The sequence below is a fragment of the Prunus avium genome, chromosome 4 (assembly GCF_965620075.1).
Source record: "Prunus avium chromosome 4, drPruAviu1.hap1.1, whole genome shotgun sequence".
NCBI lineage: Eukaryota > Viridiplantae > Streptophyta > Magnoliopsida > Rosales > Rosaceae > Prunus > Prunus avium.
This window is the reverse complement of record NC_142287.1, coordinates 3,015,624-3,042,492: the sequence shown is the minus strand read 5'-3', so window position 1 is coordinate 3,042,492 and position 26,869 is coordinate 3,015,624. Positions and strand designations below refer to the sequence as shown.

Genomic DNA, 26,869 nt, shown 5'->3' with positions numbered 1-26,869 from the left:
GAAAAAGACTATTTTGCCCCTGGAATATTTTAACGGGTATGAAAGTTGACTTTTTGACCGGGAAGGAATTTGAAAATTTTGATTGGATCGTTATGCAGAGCACGTCGAAACGAGTTCTTAGACACGTAGTGAGCTCGAAGCGGAGTTGTAACGAAACAGTTGCGATGAAGGAATTTGTCCGGTGGCAAACTTGTAAACAGTTCAAAGATTGTTTTTAGAAAACCAGAAAAAAAATCTCTTTTTACTCTCCCGACACGTCTGTTATTGTTGAGCCCCCAAATCTGATAAGCCCAACAAATTCCCTAAATATTCTCTATTCTGCACAAGTCCCATAAACCCATCATAATCCCAAAACCGACAGAACCTCCTCAAGACTTACTGATCTGTTCACAGGTCCAAAGCATCAACTTCCTGAGCTCGAAACGAAATAGTTCCTTCTTCAAACTTGTTCGTCTGCCTCATGAGTCGAACATATCCGAAAATTAGCCCAGTCGGAGAAATATAAACACCTCAAACCCCAGTTGGAGTATGAACAGCTCATCTCTGTCTGATACTCTGTGTTAAGCACGGATTTCTCTTTGCATGCGGGTTTCTGTTGCGATTCTTACCTCTATTCCTTCATAACAATTGTTTCTGAGGTCGACATCTACAACATATCCAAATTCCAAGGCAAACGGAGATTTCTATCTACTGTAAATCGTGTTCAAGTTGAGACTAGGCTTCACTTTCATTCTGTTTGCTGGTTTCACTCTAGTGTGCCCTTATTCACTCTTGCATGTGGCCTTCCTCTGATCTAGTGGCTTCGTTCCTTTCATCAAAGTTGTTTGTCTTTGTCTTGGCTATAATCTGTCAAAATTGGAGCTTCATCCAAGAATTGTAGTCATCTCAAGGCTGGTTGAAGTGTTGCCTACTTATTTTGTTCTGCTGTATTGAGGTAGGCTCGAATTCTTTCTTGTGTGTTAATTTCTATTGATCAGTCGACAACACTTTCTTCATACAGGTTGTTCCTTAGTTATAGAAATATGACATATCCAAAATTCACAGCAATTTAAGTTCTATAACCATCTGAAACCTTGTTCAAAGTTAGTAAGTCCTCTAGTCTGCTGTTTAAATGCTACAGCACCTTACTCACTCTTGGATGTCGATTTCCTTTGTTCAGATGACCAAGGTTTCTTCTTGAAAGTTGTTCAGTTTCCTGTTTTCTACAACATATCCAACATTAGTGGTTATTCAATAAGTTTAGACCTCTCGGACAGAGTATAACTGAAACAAACTCCTCTCTCGTTATCAAGTGTTGTTTGGGAGTTTTACTCCTAGGGGGAATTCTTTGTGCATTGCAGAAAGATTCAAGGATTATGGTACACCGGTTCAGCGTACTCGATAAGAATGGTCTTAAACTAGTACACGCACTTTTAGAAGCCGGGGGTCAGGGCTTTAAATTAAATTATTGTGTTGAGCAATTTTATTGATTTAATATTTATGATGGCTTAAATAGGTACTCGGGTACCAGCTGATTCAAAGGAGGGACCCTCAAAGGGTCAGAGCAACTCGGACGCACAGTGAGTGGACTTTTGTTTTATAAATGGATTTTATGTTATTAAAGTTTCAATATTTGATCATGAAGGATTTATTTATGGCTATTACTTTCCGAGCAGGAATAATGAAATTATATATATGTTCTCGATTATATGTTATTATATTTAAATGCAAATGGCTTGGAAAGTAAGAAATGAGGTTTTAATCATATTGAATGATTGGTTGAGGAATAAAATGGTAATTTCCAGGAAGGGCATGTATTTTGTTTTTAAACCACCATAGGTACCCAAAAATGTTGCCTTCAGATAAATTGTTGCTTTCGATTATAATGATGTCCAAGGACATCCCAGTTGCCTTCAGATGAGTCAGCGTGCGTTTGACAATTGCCCACAAGTTCGGGGACGCTCAAACTTTGTGGTGCTAGGAATGCGGCTCGGGTGGACCAAGTGTCCTCTGAGTCTTGCAAGGAATGCGGCTCGAGTAACTTTATGCTACCGAGACCTGCTAGGAGGAATTGACAGAAATTATGGAATTGACGGATTTATGATGGGTACACCTAGGTGGAAGGAAATTGTTTCCCTTTATTAATCTCAGATATTTTGTTAATGTTTCACTGAATATATGCTCAGCTATATGTATGAGGATTTGCATGCCTGAATTTTCATACGGATATTGAACATGGATATGATTAAATTTTCTAAATGTTTTAACAGAGGGGTTAGTATGTTGATACCTTATGTTCTAAAACTTTATTTTTGTCCACTCACGTTTTTCAATGTTTTGCGCCCCCAGGCAGTAGTCGTGTACGGGGACATCACCACAGGGCCGTCACTTTCCTCCATCCATCTCCTCCGCTACGTAGGAGTTCTTTTTGTATTTATACTGTTATCTTAAATTCTGAATTAGTTGCTCTGAAGATTTGCCCAAAGATCTTCTGTATGGCCTCAGGCCGGTTAGTTGGTTAAGTTGTTTGGATGTACGTTGAAAGCATGCTGGCGGTTGTGATGTTTTCTTTTTTATATGTATGCTTTCCAACAGGTGAAAATTTGGGAAAAGATTCAGTTTACAGAGGAGACTCTGCCGAATTTTCGGCGGATGTCAAACCTAAAAAGAATTTGGATTTTAGTAAGAAGGGCAAATTAGTCATTTGTGCCTGACACCCGCCAGGTGTCGGACACACACAGGGTTCGACTCGGATTCCAAAGTGGAATTTGGGTCGGGTCTTGTCATGAATTGTCCAATTTCTTACACCAATTGATTTCGGATCGAGTCCAAAACTTGGGCAACATCATAATATGGTGGGAGGAGTCATTTGGTGTGTTTTGAGCCGATCGCTAGAACTATGAATTACCCCTACCACTCAACTTTGGAACGAACTGCCGTTGAACTTGAATTGTCCAATTTCTCACACCTATTGATTTCGGAACGAGCCCAAAACTTGGGCAACATCATAATATGGTGGGAGGAGTCATTTGGTGTGTTTTGTGTTGAATCCAATCGCCAGAACTATGAGTTACCCCAACCACTCCAATTTGGAACGAACTGGCTTTAAACTTGAATTGTCCAATTTCTTACACCTATTGATTTCGGATCGAGCCCAAAACTTGGCAACCACTTAATATCGTATTAGGAGTCATTTGGTATGTTTTGTGTGAAATCCAATCGCTAGAACTATGAATTACCCCAACCACTCCAATTTGGAACGACCTGCCTTTGAACTTGAATTGTCCAATTTCTTACACCTATTCATTTCGGATCGAGCCCAAAGCTTGGGCAACATCATAATATGGTGGGAGGAGTCATTTGGTAAGTTTTGAGTGAAATCAAATCGCCAGAACTATGAATTACAACAACCACTCCAATTAGGAACGAACTGCCGTTGAACTTGAATTGTCCGATTTCTCACACCTATTGATTTCGGATCGAACCCAAAACTTAGGCAACATCATAATATGGTAGAAGTAGTCATTTGATGAGTTTTGAGTGAAATCCAATCGCTAGAAGTATGGAATACACCAACCACTCTAATTAGGAACGAACTGCCGTTGAACTTGAATTGTCCAATTTCTTACACCTATTGATTTCGGATCGAGCCCAAAACTTGGGCAACATCATAATATGGTGGGAGGAGTCATTTGGTGTGTTTTGAACGAAATCCATTTGCTAGAACTATGAATTACCCCAACCACTCAAATTTGGAACGAATTGCCTTTGAACTTGAATTGTCCAATTTCAAACACCTATTGATTTCGGATCGAGCCCAAAACTTGGGCAACGTCATAATATGGTGGGAGGAGTCATTTGGTGAGTTTTGAGTGAAATCGAATCGCTAGAAGTATGGAATACACCAACCACTCCAATTAGGAACGAACTGCCGTTCAACTTGAATTGTCCAATTTCTCACAACTATTGATTTCGGATCGAGCCCAAAACTTGGGCAACATCATAATATGTTGGGAGGAGTCATTTGGTGTGTTTTAAATGAAATCCATTCGCTAGAACTATGAATTACCCCAACCACTCAAATATGGAACGAACTGCCTTTGAATTTGAATTGTCCAATTTCTTACAGCTATTGATTTCGGATCGAGCCCAAAACTTGGGCTACATCATAATATGGTGGGAGGAGTCGTTTGGTGAGTTTTGGGTGAAATCCAACCGCTAGAAGTATGGAATACAGCAACCACTCCAATTAGGAACTGCCGTTGAACTTGAATTGTCTAATTTCTCAAACCTATTGATTTCGGATCGAGCCCAAAACTTGGGCAACATCGTAATATGGTGGGAGGAGTCATTTGGTGTGTTTTGAGTGAAATCCGATCGCTAGAACTATGAATTACCCCAACCACTCCAATTCGGAACGAACTGCCGTTGAACCAGAATTGTGCAATTTCTCACACCTATTGTTTTCGGATCAAGCCCAAAACTTGGGCAACATCATAATATGGTGGGAGGAGTCATTTGGTGTGCTTTGAATTAAATCCATTCGCTAGAACTATGAATTACCCCAACCACTGAAATTTGGAACGAACTGCCTTTCAACTTGAATTGTCCAATTTCTTTCACCTATTCATTTCGGATCGAGCCCAAAACTTGGGCAACATCATAATATGGTGGGAGGAGTCATTTGGTGAGTTTTGAGAGAAATCCAATCGCTAGAAGTTTGGAATACATCAACCACTCCAAATAGGAACGAACTGCCGTTGAACTTGAATTGTCCAATTTCTCACACCGATTGATTTCGGATCGAGCCCAAAACTTGGGCAACATCATAATATGGTGGGAGGAGTCATTTGGTATGTTTTGAGTGAAATCCAATCGCTAGAACTATGAATTACCCCAACCACTCCAATTTGGGACGAACTGCCTTTGAACTTGAATTGTCCAATTTCTTACAGCGATTGATTTCAGATCGAGCCCAAAACTTGGGCAACAACATAATATGGTGGGAGGAGTCATTCAGTGAGGTTTCAGTGAAATCCAATAGATAGAAGTATGGAATACACCAACCACTCCAATTAGGAACGAACTGCCGTTGAACTTGAATTGTCCAATTTCTCACACCTTTTGATTTCGGATCGAGCCCAAAAGTTGGGCAACATCATAATATGGTCGGAGTAGTCATTTGATGAGTTTTGAGTGAAATCCAATCGCTAGAAATATGGAATATACCAACCACTCCAATTAGGAACGAACTGCCGTGGAACTTGAATTGACCAATTTTTTACACCTATTGATTTCGGATCGAGCCCAAAACATGGGCAACATCATAATATGGTGGGAGGAGTCATTTGGTGTGTTTTGAGTGAAATCCAATCGCTAGAACTATGAATTACCCCAACCACTCCAATTTGGGACGAACTGCCTTTGAACTTGAATTGTCCAATTTCTTACAGCGATTGATTTCAGATCGAGCCCAAAACTTGGGCAACAAAATAATATGGTGGGAGGAGTCATTCAGTGAGGTTTCAGTGAAATCCAATAGATAGAAGTATGGAATACACCAACCACTCCAATTAGGAACGAACTGCCGTTGAACTTGAATTCTCCAATTTCTTACACCTTTTGATTTCGAATCGAGCCCAAAACTTGGGCAACATCATAATATGGTCGGAGTAGTCATTTGATGAGTTTTGAGTGAAATCCAATCGCTAGAAGTATGGAATATACCAACCACTCCAATTAGGAACGAACTGCCGTGGAACTTGAATTGTCCAATTTCTTACACCTATTGATTTTGGATCAAGCCCAAAACTTGGGCAACATCATAATATGGTGGGAGGAGTCATTTGGTGAGTTTTGAGTGAAATCCAATCGCTAGAAGTGTGGAATACACCAACCACTCCAATTAGGAACGAACTGCCGTTGAACTTGAATTGTCCAATTCCTCCCACCAATTGATTTCGGATTGAGCCGAAAACTTGGGCAACATCATAATACCGTGGGAGGAGTCATTTGGTGTGTTTTGAATTAAATCCATTCGCTAGAACTAAGAATTACCCCAACCATTGAAATTTGGAACGAACTGCCTTCGAACTTGAATTGTCCAATTTCTCACACCTATTGATTTCGGATCGAGCCCAAAACATGGGCAACATCATAATATGGTGGGAGGAGTCATTTGGTGAGTTTTGAGTGAAATCCAATCGCTAGAAGTATGGAATACACCAACCACTCCAATTAAGAACGAACTGCCGTTGAACTTGAATTGTCCAATTTCTCACACCTATTGATTTCGGATCGAGCCCAACACTTGGGGAACATCATAATATGGTGGGAGGAGTCATTTGGTGACTTTTGAGTGAAATCCAATCGCTAGAAGTATGGAATACACCAACCACTCCAATTAGGAACGAACTGCCGTTGAACTTGAATTGTCCAATTTCTTACACCTATTGATTTCGGATCGAGCCCAAAAGATGGGCAACAACATAATATGGTGGGAGGAGTCATTTGGTGAGTTTTGAGTGAAATCCAATCGCTAGAAGTACGGAATACACCAACCACTAAAATTAGGAACGAACTGCCGTTGAACTAGAATTGTCCAATTTCTCACACCTATTGATTTCGGATCGAGCCCAAAACTTGGGAAACATCATAATATGGTGGGAGGAGTCATTTGGTGAGTTTTGAGTGAAATCTAATCACTTGAAGTATGGAATACACCAACCACTCCAATTAGGAACGAACTGCCGTTGAACTTGAATTGTCCAATTTCTCACACCTATTGATTTCGGATCGTGGCCAAAATATGGGCAACATCATAATATGGTGAGAGGAGTGATTTGGTATGTTTTGAGTGAAATCCAATCGCCAGAACGAAGAATTACCCTAACCACTCCAATCAGGAACGAACTGCCTTTGAACTTGAATTGTCTAATTTCTTAAAAGTATTTATTTCGGACTGAGCCCAAAACTTGGGCAACCTCATAATATGGTGGGAGGAGTCATTTGGTGAGTTTTGAGTGAAATCCAATCGCTAGAAGTATGGAATACACCTACCACTCCAATTAGGAACGAACTGCCGTTGAACTTGAATTGTCCAATTTCTCACACCTATGGATTTGGGATCGAGCCCAAAACTTGGGCAACATCATAATATGGTGGGAGGAGTCATTTGGTCAGTTTTGAGTGAAATCCAATCGCTAGAAGTATGGAATTACACCAACCACTCCAATTTGGAACAAACTGCCGTTGAACTTGAATTGTCCAATTTCTCACACCTATTGATTTAGGATCGAGCCCAAAACTTGGGGAACATCATAATATGGTGGGAGGAGTCATTCGGTGAGTTTTGAGTGAAATCCAATCGCTAGAAGTACGGAATACACCAACCACTCCAATCAGGAACGAACTGCCGTTGAACTTGAATTGTTCAATTTCTTAAACCTGTTGATTTCGGATTGAGCCCAAAACTTGGGCAACATCATAATATGGTGGGAGGAGTCTTTGGTGACTTTTGAGTGAAATCCAATCGCTAGAAGTATTGAATACACCAACCACTCCAATTAGGAACGAACTGCCGTTGAACTTGAATTGTCCAATTTCTTACACCTATAGATTTCGGATCGATCCCAAAACTTGGGCAACATGATAATATTGTGGGAGGAGTCATTTGCTGAGTTTTGAGTGAAATCCAATCGCTAGAAGTATGGAATACACCAACCACTCCAATTAGGAACGAATTGCCGATGAACTTGAATTGTCCAATTTCTCACACCTATTGATTTCGGATCGAGCCCAAAACATGGGGAACATCATAATATGGTGGGAGGAGTCATTTGGTCAATTTTGAGTGAAATCCAATCTCCAGAACTATGGAATACACCAAACACTCCAATTTGGAACGAACTGCCGTTGAACTTGAATTGTCCAATTTCTTACACCTATTGATTTCGGATCGAGCCCAAAACTTAGGCAACCTCATAATATGGTGCGAGGAGTCATTTGGTGAGTTTTGAGTGAAATCCAATCGCTAGAAGTATCGAATACACCAACCACTCCAATTATGAACGAACTTCCGTTGAACTTGAATTGTCGAATTTCACCCACCTATTGATTTCAGATCGGGCCCCAAACTTGGGCAACATAATAATATGGTGGGAGGAGTCATTTGGGGTGTTTTGAGTGAAATCCAATCGCCTTTGAACTTGAATTGTCCAATTTCTTACACCTATTTGAGTGAAATCCAACCGCTAGAAGTATGGAATACAAAAACCACGCCAGTTATGAACGTACTGTCGTTGAACTTGAATTGTCCAATTTCTCACACATATAGATATCGGATCGTGCCCAAAACTTGGGCAACATCATAATATGGTGGGTGGAGTCATTTGGTGAGTTTTGAGTCAAAATCCATTCGCTAGAAGTATGGAATACACCAACCACTCCAATTTGGAATGAATTGCCGTTGAACTTGAATTGTCCAATTTCTCACACCTATTGATTTAGGATCGAGCCCCAAACTTGGGCAACACCATAATATGGTGGGAGGAGTCATTTGGTGACTTTTGAGTGAAATCCAATCGCTTGAAGTATGGAATACACCAACTACTCCGATTAGGAACGAACTGCCGTTGAACTTGAATTGTCCAATTTCTCACACCGATTGATTTCGGATAGAGCCCAAAACTTCGGTAACATCATAATATGAAGGGAGGAGTCATTTGGTATGTTTTGAGTGAAACCCAATCGCCAGAACTATGAATTACCCCAACCACTCCAATTTCGAACGAATTGCCTTTGAACTTGAATTGTCCAATTTCTCACACCTATTGATTTCGGTTCGAGCCCAAAACTTGGGCAACATGATAATATGGTGGGAGGAGTCATTTGGTGAGTTTTGGGTGAAATCCAATCGCTAGAAGTATGGAATACACCAACCACTTCAATTAGGAACGAACTGCCGTTGAACTTGAATTGTCCAATTTCTCACACCTATTGATTTCGGATCGAGACCAAAACTTGGAGAACATCGTAATATGGTGGGAGGAGTCATTTAGTGAGTTTTGAGTGAAATCCAATCTCTAGAAGTATGGAATACACCAACCACTCGAATTAGGAATGAACTGCCGTTGAACTTGAATTGTCCAATTTGGAATACCGATTCATTTCGGATCGAGCCCAGAACTTGGGCAACATAATAATATGGTGGGAGGAGTCATTTGGTGTGTTTTGAGTGAAATCCAATTGCTAGAACTATGAATTACCCGAACCACTCCAATTTGGAACGAACTGCGTTTGAACTTGAATTGTCCAATGTCTCGCACATATTGATTTCGGATCGAGCCCAAAACTTGGGCAACATCATAATATTGTGGGAGGAGTCATTTGGTGAGTTTTGAGTGAAATCCAATCGCTAGAAGTATGGAGTACACCAACCACTCCAATTAGGAACGAACTGCCGTTGAACTTGAATTGTCCAATTTCTCACCCCTATTGATTTCGGATTGAGCCCAAAACTTAAGCAACATCATAATATGGTGGGAGGAGTCAATCGGTGAGTTTTGAGTGAAATCCAATCGCTAGAAATGTGGAATACACCGACCACTCCAATTAGGAACGTACTGCCTTTGAACTTCAATTGTCCAATTTCTCGCACCTATTCATTTCGGATCGAGCCCAAAACTTGGGCAACGTCATAATATGGTGGGAGGAGTCATTTGGTGAGTTTTGAGTGAAATCCAATCGCTAGAAGTATGGAATACATCAACCACTCCAATTAGGAACGAACTGCGTTTTAACTTGAATTGTACAATTTCTCGCACCTATTGATTTCGGATCGAGACCAAAACTTGGGCAACATCATAATATGGTGGGAGGAGTCATTTGGTGAGTTTTGAGTGAAAGACAATCCAAAGAACTACGAATTACCCCAACCACTCCAGTTTGGAACGAACTTCCTTTGAACTTGAATTGTCCAATTTCTCACACCTATTGATTTCGGAACGAGCCCAAAAATTGGGCAACATCATCATATGGTGGGAGGAGTCATTTGGTGTGTTTTGAGTGAAATCCAATCCAAAGAACTATGAATTGCCCCAACCACTCCAATTTGGAACGAACTTCCTTTGAACTTGAATTGTCCAATTTCTCACACCTATTGATTTCGGATCGAGCCCAAAACTTGGGCAACATCATAATATCGTGGGAGGAGTCATTTGGTGAGTTTTGAGTGAAATCCAATCGCTAGAAGTATCGAATACACCAACCACTCCAATTAGGAACGAACTGTCGTTGAACTGGAATTGTCCAATTTCTCACACCTATTGATTTCGGATCGAGCCCAAAACTTGGGGAACATCATAATATGGTGGGAGGAGTCATTTGGTGAGTTTTGAGTGAAATCCAATCGCTAGAAGTATGGAATACACCAACCACTCCAATTAGGAACGAACTGCCGTTGAACTTGAATTGTCCAATTTGGAAAACCTATTGATTTCGGATCGAACCCCAAACTTGTGCAACATCATAATACGGTGGGAGGAGTCATTTGGGGAGTTTTGAGTGAAATCCAATCGCTAGAAGTATGGAATACACCAAACACTCCAATTAGGAACGAACTGCCGTTGAACTTCAATTGTCCAATTTCTCACACCTATTGATTTCGGATCGAGCCCACAACTTGGTTAACATCATAATATGGTGGGAGGAGTCATTTGGTGAGTTTTGAGTGAAATCCAATCGCTAGAAGTATGGAATACACCAACCACTCCAATTAGGATCGAACTGCCGTTGAACTTGAATTGTCCAATTTGGAACACCTATTGAATTCGGATTGAGCCCAGAACTTGGGCAACATCATAATATGGTGGGAGGAGTCATTTGGTGAGTTTTGAGTGATATCCAATTGTTAGAAGTATGGAATACACCAACCACTCCTATTAGGAACGAACTGCCGTTGAACTGGAATTGTCCAATTTCTCACACCTATTGATTTCGGATCGAGCCCAAAACTTGGGGAACATCATAATATGGTGGGAGGAGTCATTTGGTGAGTTTTGAGTGAAATCCAATCGCTAGAAGTATGGAATACACCAACCACCCCAATTAGGAACGAACTGCCGTTGAACTTGAATTGTCCAATTTCTCACAATTATTGATTTCGGGTCGAGCCCAAAACTTGGGCAACATCATAATATGTTGGGTGGAGTCGTTTGGGGAGTTTTGAGTGAAATTCAATCGCTAGAAGTATGGAATACACCAACCACTCCAATTAGGAACGAACTGCCGTTGAACTTCAATTGTCCAATTTGGAACACCTATTGATTTCGGATCGAGCCCAAAACTTGGGCAACATCATAATATGGTGGGAGGAGTCATTTAGTGAGTTTTGAGTGATATCCAATCGCTAGAAGTATGGAATACACCAACCACTCCAATTAGGAACGAACTGTCGTTGAACTTGAATTGTCCAATTTCTCACACCTATTGATTTCGGATCGAGCCCAAAACTTGGGCAACATCATAATATTGTGGGAGGAGCCATTTGGTGAGTTTTGAGTCAAATCCAATCGCTAGAAGTACGGAATACACCAACCACTCCAATTAGGAATGAGTTGCCGTTGAACTTGAATTGTCCAATTTCTCACACCTATTGATTTAGGATCGAGCCCGAAACTTTTGACAAGATCATAATATGGTGGGAGGAGTCATTTGGGGAGTTTTGAGTGAAATCCAATCGCTAGAAGTATGGAATACACCAACCACTCCAATTAGGAACGAACTGCCGTTGAACTTGAATTGTCCAATTTGGAACACCTATTGATTTCGGATCGAGCCCAAAACTCGGGCAACATCATAATATGGTGGGAGGAGTCATTTGGTGAGTTTTCAGTGAAATCCAATCGCTAGAAGTATGGAATACACCAACCACTCCAATTAGGAACGAACTGCCGTTGAACTTGAATTGTCCAATTTGGAACACCTATTGAATTCGGATTGAGCCCAGAACTTGGGCAACATCATAATATGGTGGGAGGAGTCATTTGGTGAGTTTTGAGTGATATCCAATTGTTAGAAGTATGGAATACACCAACCACTCCTATTAGGAACGAACTGCCGTTGAACTGGAATTGTCCAATTTCTCACACCTATTGATTTCGGATCGAGCCCAAAACTTGGGGAACATCATAATATGGTGGGAGGAGACATTTGGTGAGTTTTGAGTGAAATCCAATCGCTAGAAGTATGGAATACACCAACCACTCCAATTAGGAACGAACTGCCGTTGAACTTGAATTGTCCAATTTCTCACAATTATTGATTTCGGGTCGAGCCCAAAACTTGGGCAACATCATAATATGTTGGGTGGAGTCGTTTGGGGAGTTTTGAGTGAAATTCAATCGCTAGAAGTATGGAATACACCAACCACTCCAATTAGGAACGAACTGCCGTTGAACTTGAATTGTCCAATTTGGAACACCTATTGATTTCGGATCTAGCCCAAAACTTGGGCAACAGCATAATATGGTGGGAGGAGTCATTTAGTGAGTTTTGAGTGATATCCAATCGCTAGAAGTATGGAATACACCAACCACTCCAATTAGGAACGAACTGTCGTTGAACTTGAATTGTCCAATTTCTCACACCTATTGATTTCGGATCGAGCCCAAAACTTGGGCAACATCATAATATTGTGGGAGGAGCCATTTGGTGAGTTTTGAGTCAAATCCAATCGCTAGAAGTACGGAATACACCAACCACTCCAATTAGGAATGAGTTGCCGTTGAACTTGAATTGTCCAATTTCTCACACCTATTGATTTAGGATCGAACCCGAAACTTTTGACAAGATCATAATATGGTGGGAGGAGTCATTTGGGGAGTTTTGAGTGAAATCCAATCGCTAGAAGTATGGAATACACCAACCACTCCAATTAGGAACGAACTGCCGTTGAACTTGAATTGTCCAATTTGGAACACCTATTGATTTCGGATCGAGCCCAAAACTCGGGCAACATCATAATATGGTGGGAGGAGTCATTTGGTGAGTTTTCAGTGAAATCCAATCGCTAGAAGTATGGAATACACCAACCACTCCAATTAGGAACGAACTGCCGTTGAACTTGAATTGTCCAATTTGGAACACCTATTGAATTCGGATTGAGCCCAGAACTTGGGCAACATCATAATATGGTGGGAGGAGTCATTTGGTGAGTTTTGAGTGATATCCAATTGTTAGAAGTATGGAATACACCAACCACTCCTATTAGGAACGAACTGCCGTTGAACTGGAATTGTCCAATTTCTCACACCTATTGATTTCGGATCGAGCCCAAAACTTGGGGAACATCATAATATGGTGGGAGGAGTCATTTGGTGAGTTTTGAGTGAAATCCAATCGCTAGAAGTATGGAATACACCAACCACTCCAATTAGGAACGAACTGCCGTTGAACTTGAATTGTCCAATTTCTCACAATTATTGATTTCGGGTCGAGCCCAAAACTTGGGCAACATCATAATATGTTGGGTGGAGTCGTTTGGGGAGTTTTGAGTGAAATTCAATCGCTAGAAGTATGGAATACACCAACCACTCCAATTAGGAACGAACTGCCGTTGAACTTGAATTGTCCAATTTGGAACACCTATTGATTTCGGATCGAGCCCAAAACTTGGGCAACATCATAATATGGTGGGAGGAGTCATTTAGTGAGTTTTGAGTGATATCCAATCGCTAGAAGTATGGAATACACCAACCACTCCAATTAGGAACGAACTGTCGTTGAACTTGAATTGTCCAATTTCTCACACCTATTGATTTCGGATCGAGCCCCAAACTTGGGCAACATCATAATATGGTGGGAGGAGTCATTTGGTGAATTTTGAGTGAAATCCAATCGCTAGAAGTATGGAATACACCAACCACTCCAATTAGGAACGAACTGCTGTTGAAGTTGAATTGTCCAATTTCTCACACCTATTGATTTCGGATCGAGCCCAAAACTTGGGCAACAACATAATATGTTGGGAGGAGTCATTTGGTGAGTTTTGAGTGAAATCGAATCGCTAGAAGTATGGAATACACCAACCACTCCAATTAGGAACGAACTGCTGTTGAACTTGAATTGTCCAATTTGGAACACCTATTGATTTCGGATCAAGCCCCAAACTTGGGCAACATCATGATATGGTGGGAGGAGTCATTTGGTGAGTTTTAAGTGAAATCCAATCGCTAGAAGTATGGAATACACCAGCCACTCCAATTAGGAACGAACTGTCGTTGAACTTGAATTGTCCAATTTCTCACACCTATTGATTTCGGATCAAGCCCAAAACTTGGGCAACATCATAATATGGTGGGAGGAGTCATTTGGTGAGTTTTGAGTGAAATCCAATCGCTAGAAGTATGGAATACACCAGCCACTCCAATTAGGAACGAACTGTCGTTGAACTTGAACTGTCCAATTTGGAACACCTATTGATTTCGGATCGAGCACAAAACTTGGGCAACATCATAATATGGTGGGAGGAGTCCTTTGGTGTGTTTTGAGTGAAATCCAATAGCTAGAAGTATGGAATTCACCAACCACTCCAATTAGGAACGAACTGCCGTTGAACTTGAATTGTCCAATTTCTCACACCAATTGATTTCAGATCGAGCCCACAACTTGGTTAACATCATAATATGGTGGGAGGAGTCATTTGGTGAGTTTTGAGTGAAATCCAATCGCTAGAAGTATGGAATACACCAACCACTCCAATTAGGAACGAACTGCCGTTGAACTTGAATTGTCCAATTTCTCACACCTATTGATTTCGGGTCGAGCCCCAAACTTGGGCAACATAATAATATGGTGGGAGGAGTCATTTGGTGAGTTTTGAGTGAAATCCAATCGCTAGAAGTATGGAATACACCAACCACTCTATTTAGGAACAAACTGCCGTTGAACTAGAATTGTCCAATTTCTCACACCGATTGATTTCGGATCAAACCCCAAACTTGTGCAACATCATAATACGGTGGGAGGAGTCATTTGGTGAGTTTTGAGTGAAATCCAGTTGCTATAAGTGTGGAATACACCAACCACTCCAATTAGGAACGAACTGCCGTTGAACTTGGATTGTCCAATTTCTCACACCTATTGATTCCGGATGGAACCCCAAATTTGTGCAACATCCTAGTATGGGGGGAGGAGTCATTTGGTGAGTTTTGAGTGAAATCCAATCGCTAGAAGCATGGAATACACCAACCACTCCAATTAGGAACGAACTGCCGTTGAACATAAATTGTCCAATTTCTCACACCTATTGATTTCGGATCGAGCCCAAAACTTGGGCAACATCATAATATTGTGGGAGGAGTCATTTGGTGAGTTTTGAGTGAAATCCAATCGCTAGAAGTATGGAATACACCAACCACTCTAATTAGGAACGAACTGCCGTTGAACTTGAATTGTCCAATTTGGAACACCTATTGATTTCGGATCGAGCCCAAAACCTGGGCAACATCATAATATGGTGGGAGGAGTCATTTGGTGAGTTTTGAGTGAAATCCAATCGCTAGAAGTATGAATACACCAACCACTCCAATTAGGAACGAACTGCCGTTGAACATGAATTGTCCAATTTCTCGCACCTATTGATTTCGAATCGAGCCCAAAACTTGGGCAACAACATAATATGGTGGGAGGGGTCATTTGGTGAATTTTGAGTGAAATACAGTTGCTATAAGTGTGGAATACACCAACCACTCCAATTAGGAACGAACTGCCGTTGAACTTGGATTGTCCAATTTCTCACACCTATTGATTCCGGATGGAACTCCAAACTTGTGCAACGTCATAATATGGGGGGAGGAGTCATTTGGTGAGTTTTGAGTGAAATCCAATCGCTAGAAGTATGGAATACACCAACCACTCCAAGTAGGAACGAACTGCCGTTGAACTTAAATTGTCCAATTTCTCACACCAATTGATTTCGGATCGAGCCCAAAATTTGGGCAACATCACAATATGGTGGGAGGAGTCATTTGGTGAGTTTTGAGTGAAATCCATTCGCTAGAAGTATGGAATACACCAACCACTCCAATTAGGGACGAACTGCCGTTGAACTTGAATTGTCCAATTTCTCACACCTATTGATTTCGGATCGAGCCCAAAATTTCGGCAACATCATAATATGGTGGGAGGAGTCATTTGGTGAGTTTTGAGTGAAATCCAATCGCTAGAAGTATGGAATACACCAACCACTCCAATTAGGAACGAACTGTCGTTGAACTTGAATTGTCCAATTTCTCACACCTATTGATTTCGGATCACGCCCCAAACTTGGGCAACATCATAATATGGTGGGAGGAGTCATTTGGTGAGTTTTAAGTGAAATCCAATCGCTAGAAGTATGGAATACACCAACCACTCCAATTAGGAACGAACTGCTGTTGAACTTGAATTGTCGAATTTCTCACACCTATTGATTTCGGATCGAGCCCAAAACTTGGGCAACAACACAATATGGTGGGAGGAGTCATTTGGTGAGTTTTGAGTGAAATCCAATTGCTATAAGTGTGGAATACACCAACCACTCCAATTAGGAACGAACTGCTGTTGAACTTGGATTGTCCAATTTCTCACACCTATTGATTCCGGATGGAACTCCAAACTTGTGCAACGTCATAATATGGGGGGAGGAGTCATTTGGTGAGTTTTGAGTGAAATCCAATCGCTAGAAGTATGGAATACACCAACCACTCCAATTAGGAACGAACTGTCGTTGAACTTGAATTGTCCAATTTCTCACACCTATTGATTTCGGATCAAGCCCCAAACTTGGGCAACATCATAATATGGTGGGAGGAGTCATTTGGTGAGTTTTAAGTGAAATCCAATCGCTAGAAGTATGGAATACACCAACCACTCCAATTAGGAACGAACTGCTGTTGAACTTGAATTGTCGAATTTCTCACACCTATTGATTTCAGATCGAGCCCAAAACTTGGGCAACAACACAATATGGTGGGAGGAGTCATTTGGTGAGTTTTGAGTGAAATCCAATTGCTATAAGTGTGGAATACACCAACCACTCCAATTAGGAACGAACTGCTGTTGAACTTGGATTGTCCAATTTCTCACACATATTGATTCCGGATGGAACCCCAAACTTGTGCAACATCATAATATGGTGGGAGGAGTCATTTGGTGAGTTTTGAGTGAAATCCAATCGCTAGAAGTATGGAATACACCAACCACTCCAATTAGGAAGGAACTGCCGTTGAACTTGAATTGTCCAATTTGGAACACCTATTGTTTTGGGATCGAGCCCCAAACTTGGGCAACATCATAATATGGTGGGAGGAGTCATTTGGTGAGTTTTGAGTGATATCCAATCGCTAGAAGTATGGAATACACCAACCACTCTAATTACGGACGAACTGCCGTTGAACTTGAATTGTCCAATTTCTCACACCTATTGATTTCGGATCGAGCCCAAAATTTGGGCAACATCATAATATGGTGAGAGGAGTCATTTGGTGAGTTTTAAGTGAAATTCAATCGCTAGAAGTATGGAATACACCAACCACTCCAATTAGGAACGAACTGCCGTTGAACTTGAATTGTCCAATTTCTAACACCTATTGATTTCGGATGGAACCCCAAACTTGTGCAACATCATAATACGGTGGGAGGAGTCATTTGGGGTGTTTTGAGTGAAATCCAATCGCTAGGGGTATGGAATACACCAACCACTCCAATTAGGAACGAACTGCCGTTGAACTTGAATTGTCCAATTTCTCACACCGATTGATTTCGGATCAAACCCCAAACTTGTGCAAAGTCATAATACGGGGGGAGGTGTCATTTGGTGAGTTTTGAGTGAAATCCAGTTGCTATAAGTGTGGAATACACCAACCACTCCAATTTGGAACGAACTGCCGTTGAACTTGGATTGTCCAATTTCTCACACCTATTGATTCCGGATGGAACCCCAAACTTGTGCAACGTCATAATACGGGGGGAGGAGTCATTTGGTGAGTTTTGAGTGAAATCCAATCGCTAGAAGCATGGAATACACCAACCACTCCAATTAGGAACGAACTGCCATTGAACTTGAATTGTCCAATTTATCACACCTATTGATTTCGGATCGAGCCCAAAACTTGGGCAACAACATAATATGGTGGGAGGAGTCTTTTGATGAGTTTTGAGTGAAATCCAATCGCTAGAAGTATGGAATTCACCAACCACTCCAATTAGGAACGAACTGCCGTTGAACCTGAATTGTCCAATTTCTCACACCTATTGATTTCGGATCGAACCCCAAACTTGTGCAACATCATAATACGGTGGGAGGAGTTATTTGGGGTGTTTTGAGTGAAATCCAGTCGCTAGGAGTATGGAATACACCAACCACTCCAATTAGGAACGAACTGCCGTTGAACTTGAATTGTCCAATTTCTCACACCTATTGATTTCGGATCGAACCCCAAACTTGTGCAACATCATAATACGGTGGGAGGAGTCATTTGGTGAGTTTTGAGTGATATCCAATCGCTAGAAGTATGGAATAGACCAACAACTCCAATTAGGAACGCACTGCCGTTGAACTTGGATTGTCCAATTTGGAACACCTATTGATTTCGGATCGAGCCCAAAACTTGGGCAACATCATAATCTGGTGCGAGGAGTCATTTGGTGAGTTTTGAGTGAAATCCAATTGCTATAAGTGTGGAATACACCAACCACTCCAATTAGGAACGAACTGCTTTTGAACTTGGATTGTCCAATTTCTCACACCTATTGATTCGGGATGGAACCCCAAACTTGTACAACATCATAATAAGGTGGGAGGAGTCATTTGGTGAGTTTTGAGTGAAATCCAATCGCTAGAAGTATGGAATACACCAACCACTCCAATTAGGAACGAACTGCTGTTGAACTTGAATTGTCCAATTTGGAACACCTATTGATTTCGGATCGAGCTCAAAACCTGGCCAACATCATAATATGGTGGGAGGAGTCATTTGGTGAGTTTTGAGTGAAATCCAATCGCTAGAAGTATGGAATACACCAACCACTACAATTAGGAACGAACTGCCGTTGAACTTGAATTGTCCAATTTCTAACACCTATTGAGTTCGGATCGAGCCCAAAACTTGGGCAACATCATAATATGGTGGGAGGAGTCATTCGGTGTGTTTTGAGTTAAATCCAATCGCTAGAAGTGTGGAATACACCAACCACTCCAATTAGGAACGAACTGCAGTTGAACTTGAATTGTCCAATTTCTCACACCTATTGATTTCGGATCAAACCCCAAACTTGTGCAACAACATAATACGGTGGGAGGAGTCATTTGGTGAGTTTTGAGTGAAATCCAATTGCTATAAGTGTGGAATACACCAACCACTCCAATTAGGAACGAACTGCTGTTGAACTTGGATTGTCCAATTTCTCACACCTATTGATTCCGGATGGAACCCCAAGCTAGTGCAACATCATAATATGGTGGGAGGAGTCATTTGGTGAGTTTTGAGTGAAATCCAATCGCTAGAAGTATGGAATACACCAACCACTCCAATTAGGAACGAACTGCCGTTGAACTTGAATTGTCCAATTTCTCACACCTATTGATTTCGGATCGAGCCCATAACTTGGGCAACATCATAATTTGGTGGGAGGAGTCATTTGGTGAGTTTTGAGTGAAATCCAATTGCTAGAAGTATGGAATACACCAACCACTCCAATTAGGAACGAACTGCCTTTGAACTTGAATTGTCCAATTTGGAACACCTATTGATTTCGGATCGAACCCAAGACTTGGGCAACATCATAATATGGTGGGAGGAGTCAATTGGTGAGTTTTGAGTGAAATCCAATCGCTAGAAGTATGGAATACACCAACCACTCCAAGTAGGAACGAACTGCCGTTGAACTTAAATTGTCCAATTTCTCACACCAATTGATTTCGGATCGAGCCCAAAACTTGGGCAACATCATAATATGGTGGGAGGAGTCATTTGGTGCGTTTTGAGTGAAATCCAATCACTAGAAGTATGGAATACACCAACCACTCCAATTAGGAACGAACTGCCGTTGAACTTAAATTGTCCAATTTCTCACACCTATTGATTTCGGATCGAGCCCAAAATTTGGGCAACATCATAATATGGTGGGAGGAGTCCTTTGGTGAGTTTTGAGTGAAATCCCATCGCTAGAAGTATGGAATACACCAACCGCTCCAATTTGGAACGAACTGTCGTTGAACTTGAATTGTCCAATTTCTCACACCCATTGATTTCGGATCGAACCCCAAACTTGTGCGACATCATAATATGGTGGGAGGAGTCATTTGGTGAGTTTTGAGTGAAATCCAATCGCTATAAGTGTGGAATACACCAACCACTCCAATTAGGAATGAACTGCTGTTGAACTTGGATTGTCCAATTTCTCACACCTATTGATTCCGGATGGAACCCCAAGCTTGTGCAACATCATAATATGGTGGGAGGAGAGTTTTGAGTGAAATCCAATCGCTAGAAGTGTGGAATACACCAACCACTCCAGTTAGGAACGAACTGCCGTTGAACTTGAATTGTCCAATTTGGAGCACCTATTGATTTCGGATCGAGCACAAAACTTGGGCAACATCACAATATGGTGGGAGGAGTCATTTGGTGAGTTTTGAGTGAAATCCAATCGCTAGAAGTACGGAATACACCAACCACTCCAATTACGAACGAAATGCCGTTGAATTTGAATTGTCCAATTTCCCACACCTATTGATTTCGGATCGAGCCAAAAACTTGGGCAACATCATAATTTGGTGGGAGGAGTCATTTGGTGAGTTTTGAGTGAAATCCAATCGCTAGAAGTATGGAATACACCAACCACTCCAATTAGGAACGAACTGCGGTTGAACTTGAATGGTCCAATTTCGAACACCTATTGATTTCGGATCGAGCCCAAAACTTGGGCAACATCATAATATGGTGGGAGGAGTCATTTGGTGAGTTTTGAGTGAAATCCAATCGCTAGAAGTTTGGAACACACCAACCACTCCAATTTGGAACGAACTGCCGTTGAACTTGAATTGTCCAATTTGGAACACCTATTGATTTCGGATCGAGACCAAAACATGGGCAACATCATAATATGGTGGGAGGAGTCGTTTAGTGAGTTTTGAGTGAAATCCAATCGCTAGAAGTATGGAATACACCAACCACACCAATTAGGAACGAACTGCCGTCGAACTTGAATTGTCCAATTTGGAACACCTATTGATTTCGGATCAAGCCCAAAACTTGGGCAACATCATAATATGGTGGGAGGAGTCATATGGTGAGTTTTGAGTGAAATCCAATCCTTAGAAGTATGGAATACACCAACCACTCCAATTAGGAACGAACTGCCGTTGAACTTGAATTGTCCAATTTCTCACACCTATTGATTTCGGATCGAGCCCAAAACTTGGGCAACATCATAATTTGGTGGGAGGAGTCATTTGGTGAGTTTTGAGTGAAATCCAATCGCTAGAAGTATGGAATACACCAACCACTCCAATTAGGAACGAACTGTCGTTGAACTTGAATTGTCCAATTTGGAACACCTATTGATTTCGGATCGAAACCAAAACTTGGAAAACATCATAATATGGTGGAAGGAGTCAATTGGTGAGTTTTAAGTTAAATCCACTCGCTAGAAGTATGGAATACAGCAACCACTCCAATTAGGAACGAAGTGCCGTTGAACTTGAATTGTCCAATTTCTCACACCTATTGATTTCGGATCGAGCCCCAAACTTGGGCAACATCATAATATGGTGGGAGGAGTCATTTGGTGAGTTTTGAGTGAAATCCAATTGCTAGAAGTATGGAATACACCAACCACCCCAATTAGGAACGAATTGCGGTTGAACTTGAATTGTCCAATTTGGAACACCTATTGATTTTGGATCGAGCCCAAAACTTGGGCAACATCATAATGTGGTGGGAGGAGTCATTTGGTGAGTTTTGAGTGAAATCCAATCGCTAGAAGTATGGAATACACCAACCACTCCAAATAGGAACGAATTGCCGTTGAACTTGAATTGTCCAATTTGGAACACCTATTGATTTCGGATCGAGCCCAAAACTTAGGAAACATCATAATATGGTGGGAGGAGTCATTTGGTGAGTTTTGAGTGAAATCCAATCGCTAGAAGTATGGAATACACCAACCACTCCAATTAGGAACGAACTGTCGTTGAACTTGAATTGTCCAATTTCTCACACCTACTGAGTTCGGATCGAGCCCAAAACTTGGGGAACATCATAATATGGTGGGAGGAGTCATTTGGTGAGTTTTGAGTGAAATCCAATCGCTAGAAGTATGGAATACACCAACCACTCAAATTCGGAACGAACTGCCGTTGAACCTGAATTGTCCAATTTGGAACACCTATTGATTTCGGATCGAGCCCAAAACTTGGGGAACATCATAATATGGTGGGAGGAGTCATATGGTGAGTTTTGAGTGAAATCGAATCGCTAGAAGTATGGAATACACCAACCACTCCAATTAGGAACGAACTGCCGATGAACTTGAATTGTCCAATTTGGAACACCTATTGATTTCGGATCGAACCCAAAACTTGGGCAACATCATAATATAGTGGGAGGACTCAATTGGTGAGTTTTGAGTGAAATCGAATCGCTAGAAGTATGTAATACACCAACCACTCCAATTAGGAACGAACTGCCGTTGAACTTGAATTGTCCAATTTGGAACACCTTTTGATTTTGGATCGAGCCCAAAACTTGGGCAACATCATAATATGGTGGGAGGAGTCATTTGGTGAGTTTTGAGGGAAATCCAATCGCTAGAAGTATGGAATACACCAACCACTCCAAATAGGAACGAACTGCCGTTGAACTTGAATTGTCCAATTTGGAACACCTATTGATTTCGGATCGAGCCCAAAACTTAGGCAACACCATAATTTGGTGGGAGGAGTCATTTGGTGAGTTTTGAGTGAAATCCAATCGCTAGAAGTATGGAATACACCAACCACTCCAATTAGGAACGAACTGTCGTTGAACTTGAATTGTCCAATTTCTCACACCTATTGAGTTCGGATCGAGCCCAAAACTTGGGCAACATCATAATATGGTGGGAGGAGTCATTTGGTGAGTTTTGAGTGAAATCCAATCGCTAGAAGTATGGAATACACCAACCACTCCAATCAGGAACGAACTGTCGTGTAACTTGAATTGTCCAATTTCTCACACCCATTGATTTCGGATGGAACCCCAAACTTGTGCGACATCATAATATGGTGGGAGGAGTCATTTGGTGAGCTTTGAGTGAAATCCAATCGCCAGAAGTATGGAATACACCAACCACTCCAATTCGGAACGAACTGCCGTTGAACTTGAATTGTCCAATTTGGAACACCTATTCATTTCGGATCGAGCCCAAAACTTGGGCAACATCATAATATGGTGGGAGGAGTCATATGGTGAGTTTTGAGTGAAATCCAATCGCTAGAAGTATGGAATACACCAACCACTCCAATTAGGAACGAACTGCCGTTGAACTTGAATTGTCCAATTTCTCACACCTAATGATTTCGGATCGAGCCCCAAACTTGGGCAACATCATAATATGGTGGGAGGAGTCATTTGGTGAGTTTTGAGTGAAATCCAATCGCTAGAAGTATGGAGTACACCAACCACTCCAATTAGGAACGAACTGCCGTTGAACTTGAATTGTCCAATTTGGAACACCTATTGATTTCTGATCGGGCATAAAACTTGGGCAACATCGTAATATGGTGGGAGGAGTCAATTGGTGAGTTTTGAGTGAAATCCAATCGCTAGAAGTATGGAATACACCAACCACTCCAATTAGGAACAAACTGCCGTTGAACTTGAATTGTCCAATTTGGAACACCTATTGATTTCGGATCGAGCCCAAAACTTGGGCAACATCATAATATGGTGGGAGGAGTCATTTGGTGAATTTTGAGTGAAATCCGATCGCTAGAAGTATGGAATACACCAACCACTCCAGTTAGGAACGAACTGCCGTTGAACTTGAATTGTCCAATTTGGAACACCTATTGATTTCGGATCGAGCCCAAAACTTGGGCAACATCATAATATGGTGGGAGGAGTCATTTGGTGAGTTTTGAGTGAAATCCAATCGCTAGAAGTATGGAATACACCAACCACTCAAATTAGGAACGAACTGCCGTTGAACTTGAATTGTCCAATTTCTCACACCTATTGAGTTCGGATCGAGCCCAAAACTTGGGCAACATCATAATATGGTGGGAGGAGTCATTTGGTGAGTTTTGAGTGAAATCCAATCGTTAGAAGTATGGAATACACCAACCACTCCAATTAGGAACGAACTGCCGTTGAACTTGAATTGTCCAATTTCTCACACCTATTGAGTTCGGATCGAGCCCAAAACTTGGGCAACATCATAATATGGTGGGAGGAGTCATTTGGTGAGTTTTGAGTGAAATCCAATCGCTAGAAGTATGGAATACACCAACCACTCCAATCAGGAACGAACTGTCGTTGAACTTGAATTGTCCAATTTCTCACACCCATTGATTTCGGATGGAACCCCAAACTTGTGCGACATCATAATATGGTGGGAGGAGTCATTTGGTGAGCTTTGAGTGAAATCCAATCGCTAGAAGTATGGAATACACCAACCACTCCAATTCGGAACGAACTGCCGTTGAACTTGAATTGTCCAATTTGGAACACCTATTAATTTTGGATCGAGCCCAAAACTTGGGCAACATCATAATATGGTGGGAGGAGTCATTTGGTGAATTTTGAGTGAAATCCGATCGCTAGAAGTATGGAATACACCAACCACTCCAATTAGGAACGAACTGCCGTTGAACTTGAATTGTCCAATTTGGAACACCTATTGATTTCGGATCGAACCCAAAACTTGGGCAACATCATAATATGGTGGGAGGAGTCATTTGGTGAGTTTTGAGTGAAATCCAATCGCTAGAAGTATGGAATGCACCAACCACTCCAATTAGGAACGAACTGTTGTTGAACTTGAATTGTCCAATTTCTCACACCTATTGAGTTCGGATCGAGCCCAAAACTTGGGCAACATCATAATATGGTGGGAGGAGTCATTTGGTGAGTTTTGAGTGAAATCCAATCGTTAGAAGTATGGAATACACCAACCACTCCAATTAGGAACGAACTGCCGTTGAACTTGAATTGTCCAATTTGGAACACCTAAGGATTTCTGATCGAGCCCAAAACTTGGGCAACAACGTAATATGGTGGGAGGAGTCAATTGGTGAGTTTTGAGTGAAATCCAATCGCTAGAAGTATGGAATACACCAACCACTCCAATTAGGAACAAACTGCCGTTGAACTTGAATTGTCCAATTTGGAACACCTATTGATTTCGAATCGAGCCCAAAACTTGGGCAACATCATAATATGGTGGGAGGAGTCAATTGGTGAGTTTTGAGTGAAATCGAATCGCTTGAAGTATGGAATACACCAACCACTCCAATTAGGAACGAACTGCCGTTGAACTTGAATTGTCCAATTTGGAACACCTATTGATTTCGGATCGAACCCAAAACTTGGGCAACATCATAATATGGTGGGAGGAGTCAATTGGTGAGTTTTAAGTTAAATCCAATCGCTAGAAGTATGGAATACAGCAACCACTCCAATTAGGAACGAAGTGCCGTTGAACTTGAATTGTCCAATTTCTCACACCTTTTGATTTCGGATCGAGCCCCAAACTTGGGCAACATCATAATATGGTGGGAGGAGTCATTTGGTGAGTTTTGAGTGAAATCCAATCGCTAGAAGTATGGAATACACCAACCACCCCAATTAGGAACGAATTGCCGTTGAACTTGAATTGTCCAATTTCTGACACCTATTGATTTCGGATCGATCCCCAAACTTGGGCAACATCATAATATGGTGGGAGGAGTCATTTGGTGAGTTTTGAGTGAAATCCAATCGCTTGAAGTATGGAATACACCAACCACCCCAATTAGGAACGAACTGCCGTCGAACTTGAATTGTCTAATTTGGAAGAACTATTGATTTTGGATCGAGCCCAAAACTTGGGCAACATCATAATATGGTGGGAGGAGTCATTTGGTGAATTTTGAGTGAAATCCAATCGCTAGAAGTATGGAATGCACCAACCACTCCAGTTAGGAACGAACTGCCGTTGAACTTGAATTGTCCAATTTGGAACACCTATTGATTTCGGATCGAGCCCAAAACTTGGGCAACATCATAATATGGTGGGAGGAGTCATTTGGTGAGTTTTGAGTGAAATCCAATCGCTAGAAGTATGGAATACACCAACCACTCAAATTAGGAACGAACTGCCGTTGAACTTGAATTGTCCAATTTCTCACACCTATTGATTTCGGATGGAACCCCAAACTTGTGCAACATCATAATATGGTGGGAGGAGTCATTTGGTGGGTTTTGAGTGAAATCCAATAACTAGAAGTATGGAATACACCAACCACTCCAATTAGGAACGAACTGCCGTTGAACTTGAATTGTCCAATTTGGAACAGCTATTGATTTCGGATCGATCCCAAAACTTGGGCAACATCATAGTATGGTGGGAGGAGTCATACGGTGAGTTTTGAGTGAAATCGAATCGCTAGAAGTATGGAATACACCAACCACTCCAATTAGGAACGAACTGCCGTTGAACTTGAATTGTCCAATTTCTCACACCTATTGATTTCGGATCGAGCCCATAACTTGGGCAACATCATAATTTGGTGGGAGGAGTCATTTGGTGAGTTTTGAGTGAAATCCAATTGCTAGAAGTATGGAATACACCAACCACTCCAATTAGGAACGAACTGCCGTTGAAC

General features: G+C 41.4%; 1 long non-coding RNA gene across 1 annotated transcript; it reads left to right on the top strand.

Moving 5' to 3' along the window:
• Window positions 1-279: 279 nt before the first annotated feature.
• Window positions 280-2,602, top strand: LOC148294702 (uncharacterized). The gene is made up of 3 exons (XR_015835423.1): window positions 280-934; window positions 1,496-1,559; window positions 2,329-2,602. It is a non-coding gene; the product is annotated as an uncharacterized LOC148294702 (long non-coding RNA).
• The last annotated feature ends 24,267 nt before the right edge of the window (window positions 2,603-26,869 follow it).